The sequence below is a fragment of the Diospyros lotus genome, chromosome 15, assembly GCF_014633365.1.
Source record: "Diospyros lotus cultivar Yz01 chromosome 15, ASM1463336v1, whole genome shotgun sequence".
NCBI classification, from domain to species: Eukaryota; Viridiplantae; Streptophyta; class Magnoliopsida; order Ericales; family Ebenaceae; genus Diospyros; species Diospyros lotus.
Window position 1 is genome coordinate 15,425,702 of NC_068352.1, and position 14,129 is coordinate 15,439,830.

Genomic DNA, 14,129 nt, shown 5'->3' on the forward strand with positions numbered 1-14,129 from the left:
TGGCCCGATTCTTTCCCCTTCTTTTGCGGATTCTGCTCCTTGCCCTCACAGGATCCCTTTGAGTGACCCAACACCTTGCACTCCACACAAAATTTGGGCTCAAATTCATAGACGACAAGCTGCTTTCTAGTTTTCCCTATAGGCAGAATTATTTGAACATTTCAGGTTAACTCCCTCGTAGCATCAACCTCCACAAGTGTAACACCCCGCTTTTCTCTTACCGAGCATGTCACTATGCTGGGGCCCAAAATATACATGATTTATTTTTTTCTTTCTTTCCCAGTACATAACTTAAACCTTAAGTACCGAGTCCCGAACAAAACCCCCAGCAAATCATTAAAAATACGGAAGCGATAATCAAAACCTGATATAGTACATAATCAACCCACTTTATTTATAACATAAGAATTCGTACCATAATTAACATCATATCCTCAATATTGAAATACATAAATACATGGAGATTCCATAATATTCTAACAAGGCTAAACATCAATAAAGCATCAGCTAAAATATATCTGAGTCAGCTTGCTGAATCCATCGGCTATGCCATCACATGCCGTCATATCTCAACTTGCTTCTTGCCCTAACTGCAAGTCTAAAACTGGAACGTTGAATGTTCCAGGGGCATAACCCATTAGAAGATGAAACTTCTAGTGAGGGTCCAAAACATATATACGAATGCATGATGCAATAACATGAACAACATTTGCCCTTAGTGTAACTTCCCTGGCCCGCAAGCCCGGTTAGGAATCTTAGGCAAATCCCGAACTTCTGTAGAATAAGCCTAACGTTATTCCCTCAACGCCCTTGGGGAATTACGGCTACACTCTGCGGACGACGTCCCATTCCCATGCACAAATATCAAAGTGACAATAATATCGTGTTATGCAATTATCATGACTTTCCATGCAATATGACAAAATTAATATTGCACTCATAAATAGCATGCATATAAACAATCATCTCATGAATTTCATATAAGGTAGGATAACTCACAAAACCATGTTTAGGATAAAATTACTCACCAAGTCGTACTTAGGATAGAATAACTCACAAAACCATGTTTGGTATAAAATTACTCACAACTTAAAACCAAGTTTTTCGGTAAAACACTCACCGTCTGAGATAAACTTGCATTTTCTCGAAAAGCGTGCATCGCCTCGATATGCGTGCCCCACCTCGATTATCGTCCCAACTCTCAAAAGTTGCACCAATCTCATCATCTTGATCACCTCAAACATAAAATGATATTTTATTACTAAATATCCTTAATATTCCATTTATTCCCTTTTATTTTTTATTTTCCTTCATTTTTCCTTCTAAAAATCCCAATAATTACATCGAGACTATTTTCTCAAATCTATCTTCACAACAATTCATAATATGCTATGAACTTCCAAGGAAAAATATTGGTCTTACCCGGATATAGCATTTTCACCCAAAACGAGGGTCTTTGGTGCAAAAACCGAGACATCGAGAATCCGAACTTCAAAACTTTTTGCATGAACCTCCGTAAAATAATTTTTCTGATTTTTCTATATTTTTTTCAGAATTTTCCCAAGCCGCACGCTCCCACACGTGCTAGGGCGACTGGGCGCGCGTGAGATGCAGCGCGTGACCGGCACGCGTTGGTCATCTTCTCCGAAGCTCCGATCGCCGTCGATCCGAGATTTTCATGCCATCTTAAAGCCCTCTTCTAGTTGATCCTCTTGGCCAAGTTTGAGCCTCAAACGAGCACCAGAAGACCTCTCATCGGGGCCTCGAACATTCAGCCAAGGCGTCCGCCCCAAACCCTCTCGTTTCTTCCTGAAACCACTGAAGGGTTGTTCCTTATGAAAAATCGAAGCCTCCTCAAGCTTCCGTTGACTTCCGGGAAGTCGTCTATAACAATTCGGTATTGCAGCCTAATTGGCAGCTGTATTTTTGCTGCACCGAAAACTATTCCCGATCCAATTTCTTTTGGCACCATAAATCCTATCTCGGGATGCTTGTTAATGCCACATCATTTTCCTTTGGCATTTTAGCTCCAGGGCACTCCCGGTAGTCGATTTGGTCAATTTTTCGGGCTATTCAAATACTAATTTTCTATGAAATCCCATTTCTCTAATAAATTGCTTCTTTTTAATTAACCTAAATTTCTCGGGTATTACAACAAACACCCAAGCAAAGGAGACTCTCTCTAGAGTAGCAGTCATCTTATCCGTTGCAATGGGTTTGCCCACCTTCGACACAATCTTGCTCAACGCAATCGAATGCCAACACTCAATAGGTAGCCCAAGAAGATTAATCCAAACCTGGACCAAGCTTAGGCTTACCCGGTTAAACTCAAAGCAGTTTGGAATGATCTTCAGCATAAGAGGTCTCCCAAAAACAAAATACGGTCCCTCTTTAAGAACCTTGTCCCTTGATTCATCATTTGCGAATTTGAAAACAAGCCATCCACTAGCATGCAGGAAGTATTGGTACCTGACATTCCAGCCTTCACACAATTTCAGCAGAGCCGACCTACCTGCGAACTTGCCTGTAAAATAGCCAACCAAGCAGGACCCCCAAGTCTCTTTCATAGCATACACCTCTGATGCTCCAAGAGTCACCGCCTCTTGATCATCTTCAATCACTTTCAGCATATGTCCCTGGTCCAGCTTTCTGTTATCCTTAAAGACACCCACCCATGGAGCCAATTTTGCGGGCATCGCTGCCTCGAAACTTTTTTGCACAGCACTAGACTCCGAACCAAGGCTCGCCTCAAGAGCAGAGGCTAACGGTGGATCATGGACCGAGGCTTCTTTAATTGTTGGAGAAGCTTCGATTGGCTGCCTATGCTCCTCCTCACAAGCGCGACCTTGGCCCTCGGACACTGGGAGGGGGCACTAACATCCACATTAACTAAGACCATCTCTTTTGTCTTCCTTTTCTGAGGAGTCTAAGTCTCCTTCAGCAATTTATCCTTACCATTCTCCAATGGCAAAGTGTCAGACGGTTTAATCCTGAACGCTTTTATGACATCCTCAACCGAAGGGCCAGCCGCCCTTGCTTCTTCCTTCACCTTCTTTCTACGCATCTGATGAGATGGGTACGAGCAAGAACCAGACCCAGATTCAAGGGCTCCGACACCACCACTTACTAGAGACTCCTCACAACAAGAACCCCTTGCACAGAAGTCGCATTAACTAACCCCTAGGAGGGGACCCAGAGATAGGAGAAACCCCCAAACTAGACGCGAGATCTAGCAAAGACAATCGCTACCGCAAACTAAGAACTGCGCTTAGGCGGGAAACTGGGCTTTGAAAAATTGACGAAGAAACCCACCGCTTTCTGCATCGAGGATGGTCAGCGGGGAACCAGATCCTTACATGCACACCACAATGTGCAGTAGATCACAAAACCAACGCCGTCAACCAAGATATAAGTACATGCAGGAGCACCCATACGCACAGGACATACGCATGGTTGAGAGCTTCTTTCTCTAAAACACTCCTTAAACCGGTACGATAAAGCATATTTCACTATCATGATCAGGGCTTAGAGTAACTTTTCTTTTGGTTCTAACAATTTTTTATTTTTTTTTACAAACATTTCAACTGTTATTGTTAGACTACAATAATTAAATTTATTTATTTTGAGAACATGCAAAGCAAAGCCTCTCAAGAGAACGGTGAGGTTTAGGGCACCACTTAAAGGATCAACTAAGGCTGGGCTCGATTCGTTGTCAGGGATAGCTACGGCTAACCTAGATGAGTTTTCAAGATCTTCGGGGTCGTCAGCCCCAAGGGAATCTTCGAGGACCAAGGACAGAAGGGTCCCGAATAGTCTTAATTTGGGGGAAACCTTAAATTAGTCTTCAGGGATTGCTATCCCGGAGTCTACAATCAAAGAGACAATCAAAAGGTACACGAGGATTTTTCCCACGTGAACCCTTCAATGCTTAAGTCAAACATTGATATCTGAGAATAAATATGTAAGGATGTAGATGATTTGTGAGTTATATATTTGTTCTGGGTCTTTGGGGGAGTAATCTCCCAGTGGATAGAGTGTAATCCAAAGTTTAAGGTTGCATTCTCTTTGAATTTTAATTTTTTATTTTTTATTTTGATAATTTGTTTTCAAAAAATTGAAAATGCGTTTTATTTGACATTTTGAGAAACTATTTCTCAAAACAAAAAATAGAAAACACGTTATGTTTGAAATTTTGAGAATAATTTTTTAATAACATTTTATTCAATAAATTTGATTATTCAATAAATTAGAATTGTTTAATGCTAATATATTATTAAAAAATATATACATTTTAATGTTGGTGAATCTTGCAATATTTTTTCCCATTACAAGAATAAAATACAAATAAATAAATAAATTGACTTGACAAAAAAATAAGAAGCATAAAAATAAAAACTAAAGACGTGAACCGATAATTACATAATGTGATTGTGAATGATAATATTGCATCAAACACTTTAATAGCAAGTGGGATACAATTACAAGTTTCAATACAAATACCAAAAATAAACATAGTTTGAAAATTAAAAAAATAAAATAAATATATTAATTAACATACATACATACATATACATACCTATTATTATTATGATTATTAAATTATATATTATACATATTATTATTAATTTTCTCCCCTCTATGATCCTTTCTTTGCCCAAGAAACCCACTCTCTCCGCCAAGAAACCCACCCACTTTACTTTTCCTCTCTCTCCTATCTTCTTCCCTTCCTTGGCCTCTATATATCTTGTGACTTGAATTCGACCACAGAGAGGTGATCAGGGCAGAGAAGTCGGTGGGTCGACGTGCACTAATAGACTATAGAATCATGGTTGATGGGGGCTGGATCTCGCTAGCGGTCGTCGTTTGCTTCCGCTGTAACCAAGTTCGCCATCGTCTTTGTTCCTTCCTGACCAAAAGATGACGGTCGGATGCGGGATCATATCGGCAGGGTGCGAGCTCTGACAACGGGTCCGTCCACGGGGGAGGGGGCTGACACCTGCAAACACTCTGACACTCGAGTGAGTAAAAGAGTAAGGAAAAGGCAGTGTATTAGTAGGTCAGAGGTCAGAACATACCTTGGCTCTAAGAAAAGTTGGTTGATATAGGAGGAGGAGACATCCTCATGCATGCATGCATCGTGTGTTTGCAGGTGACGAAACTGACTATTCAGTGCCGGTGGAGGTTACCAGGCGATAGCATGGTGGCGACAGTACCCTTATTAATATAGATGGGATCAACCATTAATCAGGATGAGATCTGAGGCAACCGCGCGGATACCCAGTAGGGGTCGTAATGATGCCGTGGCAAGCCAATGCTGGGCCGAGATTGGGCCCAAGGAGAGGGCCAAGATTGGGCCATGGAGAAGGCTGAGATTGGGCCTAGAGGAAGGGTCGAGGCTGGGCCCAAAGGGATGGCTGAGATTGGGCCCAAGGAGAGGGCCAAGATTGGGCCCAGACGGTCCACAGCCCCTAGGTCGGATGCTCGAGTAGCGAGCGTTCGAGTCAGATAAGGGAGGCCTGGGCAATTTTGGCTACATGCGCTAGTTTTGAAGAGTTGGGTTAAAGTTCGACTAAGGCAGTCGACCGAGCTGGCTTTGGTTTTGCTTAAATAAATGGTGGCTTTTGGGTCGTTCGAGGTCGACCTGACCTCTAGAGTAGGGTAGCCTTCTCCGTGTACTGACCCGTAATGCGCGTGGCTTCGGGATTCGAGGCGTTCCACCTAAGAGACAAGGATGCTATCTGGGAATAACTGATGATTCTTTTAGATGTGTGACAGGTGGCGGTTTTGTGACAGTAGATCCATGGGATGTGCCGTAAGCACTCTTCAATGATCCTTATAAGGATCCCCCTTTGGGCCAGGGTTTCTTCGTTTTCTCAATGATAGGAAGGATAAGGTAGGTACGAGAGCTTTTTGCAGACTTTGCAAGCGATAGCCTACTCGATTACTTTTACTCCTGTGCTCTTTGTAGGGCGAATGGCTTCCGCATATCTCAAGAAAGATATGAAGGACGAGATGGACTCGCCTTGCAAGGAGAGAGGTAAGGTCGCGTCAGGTTCCACTCCGACGGATAAGGTAGTTGGGAGAGCCCTAACTGCGCCGGTACCGACTGCTCTTACTACGCAAGCTGCTGTTATGGTTGTTGCTACCACAACTCCGAATGCTGGATCGGGGGAGCCTACTATTTCCAAAGAGCTGGCCCATAATAAGAAATGTCAGAAGGGTCCTGATGGAGAGGTTTGATCACTCAGTGGTTCGAATCTTGTCGAGAATGGTGGCCACTTGGTTTCATTTCAAGACCCAAAGTTTCGAAGTGACGTCTTCATCGACGTCTATCTTGTTCCGCTGTCAAATCGAGGGGGATTACCTGGTGTTGGCTCATCGGCCCCATTTCATCAGGTCGAGCACCAGGCGCTCCAACTTGTCCAGGAGCCATGTCTTTCGACGAGAGAAATTTGTCCAGGACCAGCTCCTCGTGGAGGCCGATCGAAAGAGGCTCGCGCCTCTCTTGGGGAGGAGGGGTTTTATCGATGGGTGTAGATGTTGCAATTGCGCCCTGTCAGTGCCACTCATTTGCTATTCATGGAGTCAAAGTTGAGGAAAGCTAAGGCTAAGGTTGACTCTGACAGCCTTTACGGGCGGGCTGCTTAAACTAATGAGGAGATGAAGGCACTAACGTCTAGATATTTGAGAGTGGCTGGTTAGAGGGACGAGGCTCGTTAGGAATTGGCCGAGCTGGGTGAGAGGGTTAAGGAGTTGGAGGCAGAGCGAGACGCTTCTTACCAAGAAGTTGCCTTCTTGGAGGCCGTGCAAGGAGAGAGGCTCTTATGCAATATCTTGGGGGCTTCGACGCGACATTGGCACAAGCTTCGTTACTTTGCTCGGGGGCGAATTTCACTGGATGTGACCCTTCCAATGAGGTAACAGTGGTCAACTTGTGAATCTGGGCTCGGTGGATCCAATCTTCGAGGGCGAAGCTTTGGAGGGGGTTCAGGGGGTGGCCGATCAGGTAAAGGGGGTGCCGAGCAACAAGGTGAGGTTCCTGATTCTGCTTAGTTAGATCAGCCTACCGTCGGCCCTTAGGGCGGCTCTTACTTCTTTTGCTTTCATTCTATGTAACTGGCTGACATTGTGACCCTAGCTTTATTTAAATAAAATAGATATTTCCAAATATGGCCTGGCTCACCCTTCTTTCTTTTCGCCTTGCTTTCCTTTGTTGTCGCTATAAGCCCGAGGTCGGGGCTCTGAGCCTGATCGACGCCTATGGGTTAGTGGGGTGCAAGGTGACTCCATCCTATCCTTAATTTTCCTTGGGATGCCCAAACGCAACAATTTGGGTGTCGTGTTGTGAGAACATGCAAGGCACGGAGTCGAGGGTGCGTGGTTGTAAGGGCGAAATAACGCTCGATGGTGCAGAACACGCCACTTTCCTGGGAGGGCGCTTTCAATGAAGAGAAGGCACTTCCCCGGGAGGTGTGTCGGTTCCCTAGGGTGGGGTATTGACTGTTTGGGTACGTGGCTCTATGTCGATGGTGGCCTTTCTATCAGTGAATGCGGGGCATTATGTTGAAATGAGCAGTGTTATCATAGGCAATGTGGATGACGCTTGGTTTTCCTTATTACGCCTATAAAAAGGGGTTGTTTCTGCTTCCTTTTTGTGTATCTTCTACTTAGTGCCCGAGCGTTTTTTCTTTTAGCTAGATATCTTAGGGTCTAATGGTTAGGGATGCCAAATCGAGTCTAGGTTCCGTCAGTTCGTGGTATTATCTTTGGCGGCGACGTGGTCAATTCAACTGGAGTTAGCTGTGATTTGTGGTTCTAGGTGTTCGCGATATGCGGGTTGGTAGTTCTAGGTGGTCGCGATACGAGGGCTGATTTACTCCTTAGCCTTCATGGGTTCACCTTCTACTTCCTTTTCCTTTCTTCATTCCCTGGAATTTCGGGTTCTCTAGGGTCCGCGATCATCACATTAGTGTTGTCACATTTCTTGGACCTCACTTTGGACTTCTTGCTCATGCCTTCGTTTGCGTGGGTCTGCATCACTAAGGTGTGGCTTGCGGGGGTGTCATTTAGTTGGAGTACGGCCGAGGGGGCCCTTAGTCGATATCTGCCCCGAGTTATCAACTCCAACACCGGTCATGCTGTTAATGTCGGTCTTCTGGCTGCTCATGCTGGGAAGCTGCTAGGGGCTCTATGGAGGATGAGGGTTCGACAGCTAGGTCGGCCTTGTTGTGCTAAGACTTGATTAGGTATGTTGGTCTTGTTGTGCTAAGATGTGATTAGGGTAAAATATTAAGCTATGTTTGGTTGTATTTTTATTGTAAGTGGACCACTGAAAGCGTAATAAAAGATCTTGTATTGTTGACATGTTTTGTAATGAAATGGGGTAATGAAATGAAAGTTTTTCGAGTATGAGTACCTTACACTTTTCCTTTGCTTTTGTTTGCTACAGTGCTTGACCGTCTAATCGTTGTGAGTATCAAACGATTTAGGGTTGCCGCATCCGCCTACTTTGCGGTGGGTTTTGGCGAGACTGACAAAGCTTCTAATTTGCTTTTATTTGAATATGCTCTGTGCTTTTTTAAGTAGTAAAAAAGGGAAATATCGAGGTGACTCGCGGAGCAGACCGAGGTAACTTGAGGTCCGTCAGGGCTTGTTTGTTACAAAGCTTTGTTAAAGATAGGCCGAGGTAACTCGAGACCAAAGGAAAAAAATTGAGGTAACTCGAGATCCGTCGGGGCTTGTTTGTTACAAATCTTTGTTGTAGATAGGCCGAGGTAACTCGAGGCTAAAGGCAACAGACCGAGGTAAGTCGAGGTCCGTCGAGGTTTATTTGTTACAAAACTATGTTGAAGATAGTCCGAGGTAACTCGAGGTCAAAAGCAGCAGACCAAGGTAACTCACGGTCCGCAGGGGCTTATTTGTTACAAAGCTTTGTTGGAAATAGGCTGAGATAACTCAAGGCCAAAGGCAACAGACCGAGATAACTCAAGGTCCGTGAAAAAAAGAAAAACTTTGGGTCTGGACTCGTATAAGGATTTAACAAGTAATAGACGAAAGTATATTTATCTGAATGATGTAAGAAAATAGCTTCTTAGCTATAATACTTCCGCAGGCTAGCTGCGTTCCATGATCTGGTCAAGGGTCTTCCTGAGAGTTCGGCCAAGTGGTAGGCTCCTATACCGAGGTTGTTGGTAACTCGGTAAGGGCCCTCTTAGTTGGCGCCGAGTTTTCCTTGGGAGGGTTGTTTTCTTAGGCCTTCAATCTTCCTTAGGACTAAGTCTCCTTCCTAGAATCGTCTGAGACGAACTCTTTTGTTGTATTTTCGAGCCATATTTTGCTTGGTGGCCTGTTCACGAATTTGGGCCTGGTCTTGGATTTCCTAGACAGGGTCGAGGTCGACTCGCTGTTCTGCATTGTTGGTGTCTTCCCGAAAATACTACCACCTGGGGATGGGTTCTTCAATCTTGACCGAAATCATAGCTTCTAACCCATAAGTGAGTCAAAAAAAGTGTTTCCCCAGTTAATGTCAAAGTAGTGGTGTGGTACGACCATAACACCATGGGGAGTTCTTTCGGCCAAGCTCCTTTGGTGCCGTCGAGTAGCTTTTTTAGGCCTGCCAAGATGACCTTGTTGGCGGCTTCATCTTGGCCGTTGGTCTGGGGATGCTCGACTGAGGTAAAAACCTAGTGGATACCGAGCTCTTAGCAAAAGTCCTGGAGCTTGCCATTGGTAAATTGAGTGTCGTTGTCCGAGCTTAGCACCCTAGAGAGGCCGTATCAGCAAATGATATTCTTCCAAATGAACTTTCAGATTCTTTCAGCGATGATTGTAGCCAAGGGTTCGGCCTCGATCCATTTCATGAAGTAGTCGATTGCTACTACCATGAACTTAAGTTGTCCTGCTGCGGTCAAAAAGGGTCCGAGGATGTCTATCCCCCATTTATAAAATGGCCAAGGGCTACCGGGGTTGTGGAGCTCTTCCGACGGGGAATGATGAGCGTTTGCGAACCTCTGGCACTTGTCATAGCGTTTTACATAGGCTAGGCAGTCGTTCCTCATCATCGGCCAATAGTATTCGGCTCTCAGTACCTTTGCTGCTAGGGACTATCCATCGAGATGGCCTCCGTATACCCTTTCGTGTATCTCGGTCATGATGTAGGTGGACTAGACGAGGTTGACACATTTGAGAAGTGGCATGGAGTAAGCTCTTCGGTACAGTTGGTTCTTGAGTAGGGTAAAGTAGCAAGTTGTTCTTTTAAGCCTCTTGGCTTCTTTGGCATCAGCAGAGAGTGCCCCGTTTTGTAGGAACTGGATAATAGGGGTTCCCCAGAATTTCGACACCGCTTCTACTGTTTGTACATCAGGAAGATCGACAGTGGGTAAGTCCAAGGCTTCTTGTATGACCGACTAGTTGTTTTCAGGTTTCTTGGTATTGGCGAGTTTTAAGAGTAAGTCTGCTCACGTGTTTTGGTCTCTAAGAATATATTCAATTTGGAAATAGTCAAAGGATTCAGTGAAGGATCAAAAACGAGGATACAAAAGCATGCAACGGAAGCGTTTTAATCAAAAAACGATCCTCGTATTGATTAGAATCTAAGAGACTTACTTTTATGGCGGATTACCGGTCGGAATGGGGCGATAGGGGCAGGATGCGCGGTAGCTTCTTCGCGTGGTGGAGACGACGGCTGTCCTGCTATCCTTCGGCTCCTTCGCATCAGAACTTCGAGGCTCTCTTTCGATCTTCCGAAATATGACTCGAACTCGTGGCCTCTCTTCGGTGAAGAAGAATGAAAAACGACTTGGATGAAAAAACAAATAATGAGAGAATATATAGGGAGAACCCTAGGGTTAAAACCCTAGTGGGCCAAACCCTAATGGGCCAAGATCATTTAATTAATTTTCTAATTGGGTTAGCCCAATTAATTAATTAAAACCCTAATGAACTATTATTTTATTCTAGCCCAATTAATTATGGACCATTCTGAATAAAATAATTCTCTCTCAATGTAATTCATCCAACAAGCCAAATGTATTAAAAAATACATGAGTTACATCAAGCTACCCCGGGGACCAAAAGACAAATTATTCACGGCTACTAAAATGACCAAAATATCCCTGCTACCTAGTAGCTATATTTTGTCATTCTAAGTGTTCCAACTATCACCATATGATAACACTGACCCCACGAATAATTTTGCATATGCCATGTCTTTGACCTACTAGTGTAATGACGAAAATACCCCTCTGCGTAACACCCATCATTTAGAAAGGAATAATGTACTAACACCTTTCTAAATGATTTCTACCATCCTTAGATCACTAGTCCAATAATCCGTGACTACTCGAATGTACTTGCTTATCACTGGGAGCTACCCAGAAGCACACACTCTTAAGTCACGTTCCCAGGGCCCTGGATTATTTGATTATTCTTGGACAATCACAAGGGGGTGAATCACAGAAAATATCTTGTATTAGTCTGTCTTAGCTAATTAGAAACCATACTCCCAACTCAAAAGGATATTGATCTTTGATAGACCTCACCTACAATGAATCTAAGAATATAGCTCTAGGTTCACTAGACCACCAACTAATACTCAAGTATTAGAGTACTCGTCCACGTAGTAGCAGTGATAGACTAGCTCCATGATAATTAGTACTTTGTCATTAGCTTCTATCACAGGTCCACTCTACGCATTCCAAATGCGCTTGTACAATTAGAGTAAACGGACTGTTTACTGGCTAAGGCAAGCCATCCTCCATTAGGATCTATTGCACAATGATCTTATCATGATAGAATGCCCAGTTCTATCAAAAGATCAAGAGTAATATTTTCTTGCTTATTAAGTACCCATGATTCATGCCTAACTGTGAAGAACGACCCATCACATGAATCACTTACTTAATAGCATGGACACCTTTCCAACAATTAAATGCAAATAATATATGTGCCATAAACTGAATAAAAGAAACATCATTACCATAAATTAAACAAAACGTGTCTTTAGGGCATACATTTCCAACATTCAGCTAGGGTTCTAACCTTGTGGAGGTATTGGCCAGGCTGTGGCTCTTTCGTCTAGAACTCGCCCTTGACTTGGTTGGTTACCAGTTGGAAGTCGCTCTTAACAATTAACTGGGATGCTCCGATTTCCTTTGCCAAGTTTAACCCGGCTATAAGGGCCTCATATTCTGCTTGGTTGTTGGTTGCCTTGAAGTTGAAGCGAAGTGACTATTCGAGTATTAGCTCGTTGGGTCATTCTAGGATAATCCCGGCCCCGCTTCCTTTTATATTAGAGGCTTCGTTGACGAACAATATCCAAGGGTTGGGCTTCGTGTTTTGATCAGAGGGAGAAAGCACAGAGTTCGCTTTGCGGATCTAATTCAACCATATGTACATGGTGTTGCAGGCCTTGGTTGTCGATGTCTATTGCTTGGCAGCCACCGGGGGCTTTATTTCTCTCATTGCCCTTGTTGGGCTCAGGGCTTAGGGTTTTAAGGCTATCGCGATAACACCACCAGGCCTTCTTTTGGTTGGTATGGATGACTCCGACCTTGGTGTTCGATATCAAGAATTTCATGGCTAGATGGGGGGTGGATACTATTGCTCCCAAGTGTTGAGGGATGGTCGACCAAGGAGCCCGTTGTGTGGTGCTTGGCAATCCATAACCAGGTACCGGATAGTGATGGTCGTGACTAGCGAAGCTGTCCCGAATGAGGTCGACAGGTCGATGTAACCCCTGACGCCTACCTACTCTCTCGAGAAGCCAATCAAGTTCTCATGAAATGGTCATACCTCCCTTTCGAGGATACCCATCCTTCTTAGGGTTGGTAGGTATAAAAAGTCAGCCAAGTTGCCTTGGTTTATCAGGACCTTTTTTACCAGAAAGCCCGGAATGACGACCGAGATTACCACGGGATCGTTGGGGTTCGAATTGACTCCTTCGAAGTCTTTGTCTGTGAAGCAGATCGCAAGGTGTCGGGCCATTCTTCTTGGTTTCTTCTTAGTATCATCTATTGACATAACTGCGTGGAAGTATTGCTCATGTGCCGAGTTCAGTGCTCTGTTGGCAAAACCTCCGGTGATGGTGTTAATGACTACAGCTATCTGATTAGCTGGGGGTGGATTGATGTAGGTAGGGGTGTGGGTAGTTAGGTGGTGGCAGGTGTCACTCGATCCTTGGGTATAAGCGTTTCCGGTTCGTGCCATGGTATGGCAACATGGAGGTTGGTTTGAAAGGCTCTATTAAAATTGTAGGGTAGGTAAGTTTTACCGAGCCCCACAGTGGGCGCCAGATGTTCCTTCCTGACCAAAAGAAGATGGTCGGAGGTGGGATCACGTCAGTAGGACGCGAGCTCCGGCGATGGGTCCGTCCGGGGGGGACAGCTGGTACCTGCAAGCACTCCAACACTCGAGTGAGTAAGAGAGTAATGAAAGAGCAGTGTATCAGTAGGTCAGAGGTCAGAACATACCTTAGCTCCAAGAAGAGTTGGTTGATATAGGAGGAGGAGACGTCCTCCTGCATGCATGCGTCGTGTGTTTGCAGGTGATGAGACTGGCTATCCGGCGCCAGTGGAGATTCCCAGGTGGTAACATGGTGGCGACGGGATCTGCCATTAATGAGGATGGGACCTGAGGTGGCCGCGCGAATACCCAGCAGGGATTGCAATGATGCCGTGGCAGGTTGGCGCTGGGTCGAGATTGGGCCCAAGGAAAGGGCCAAGATTGGGCCCAGAGGGATGGTCGAGGCTGGGCCTAGAAGAAGGGCCGAGATTGGGCCCAGACTATCCAGGCTTCTCTGTCGTTACTGCCACCACCCACCATCGCTTCATCATGACCCTCGCTTCGCTACTGTTTGGTTTTCAACGATCGTGCTTTCCCCTCATCGATGGCAACCGCAGCCTTCGTCGCTTACTTCCCACGATCGCACCTGTCATTAATCTTGCCACCGCCGCTATCGACCCTCTAAACCCTGGGGTTCGGGGAGCCATGAAGGCGAACCCCTGGGTTTGGGGGGCCTTCATGGCAGTCCCTAGTGGTCATTGTCGGTGGGTATGGTCGTTGCCAACGGGTGTAAAATTTTTCAATTGTCTATATATATATATATATCTGCGTGTGTGGGGGGGTGGGTG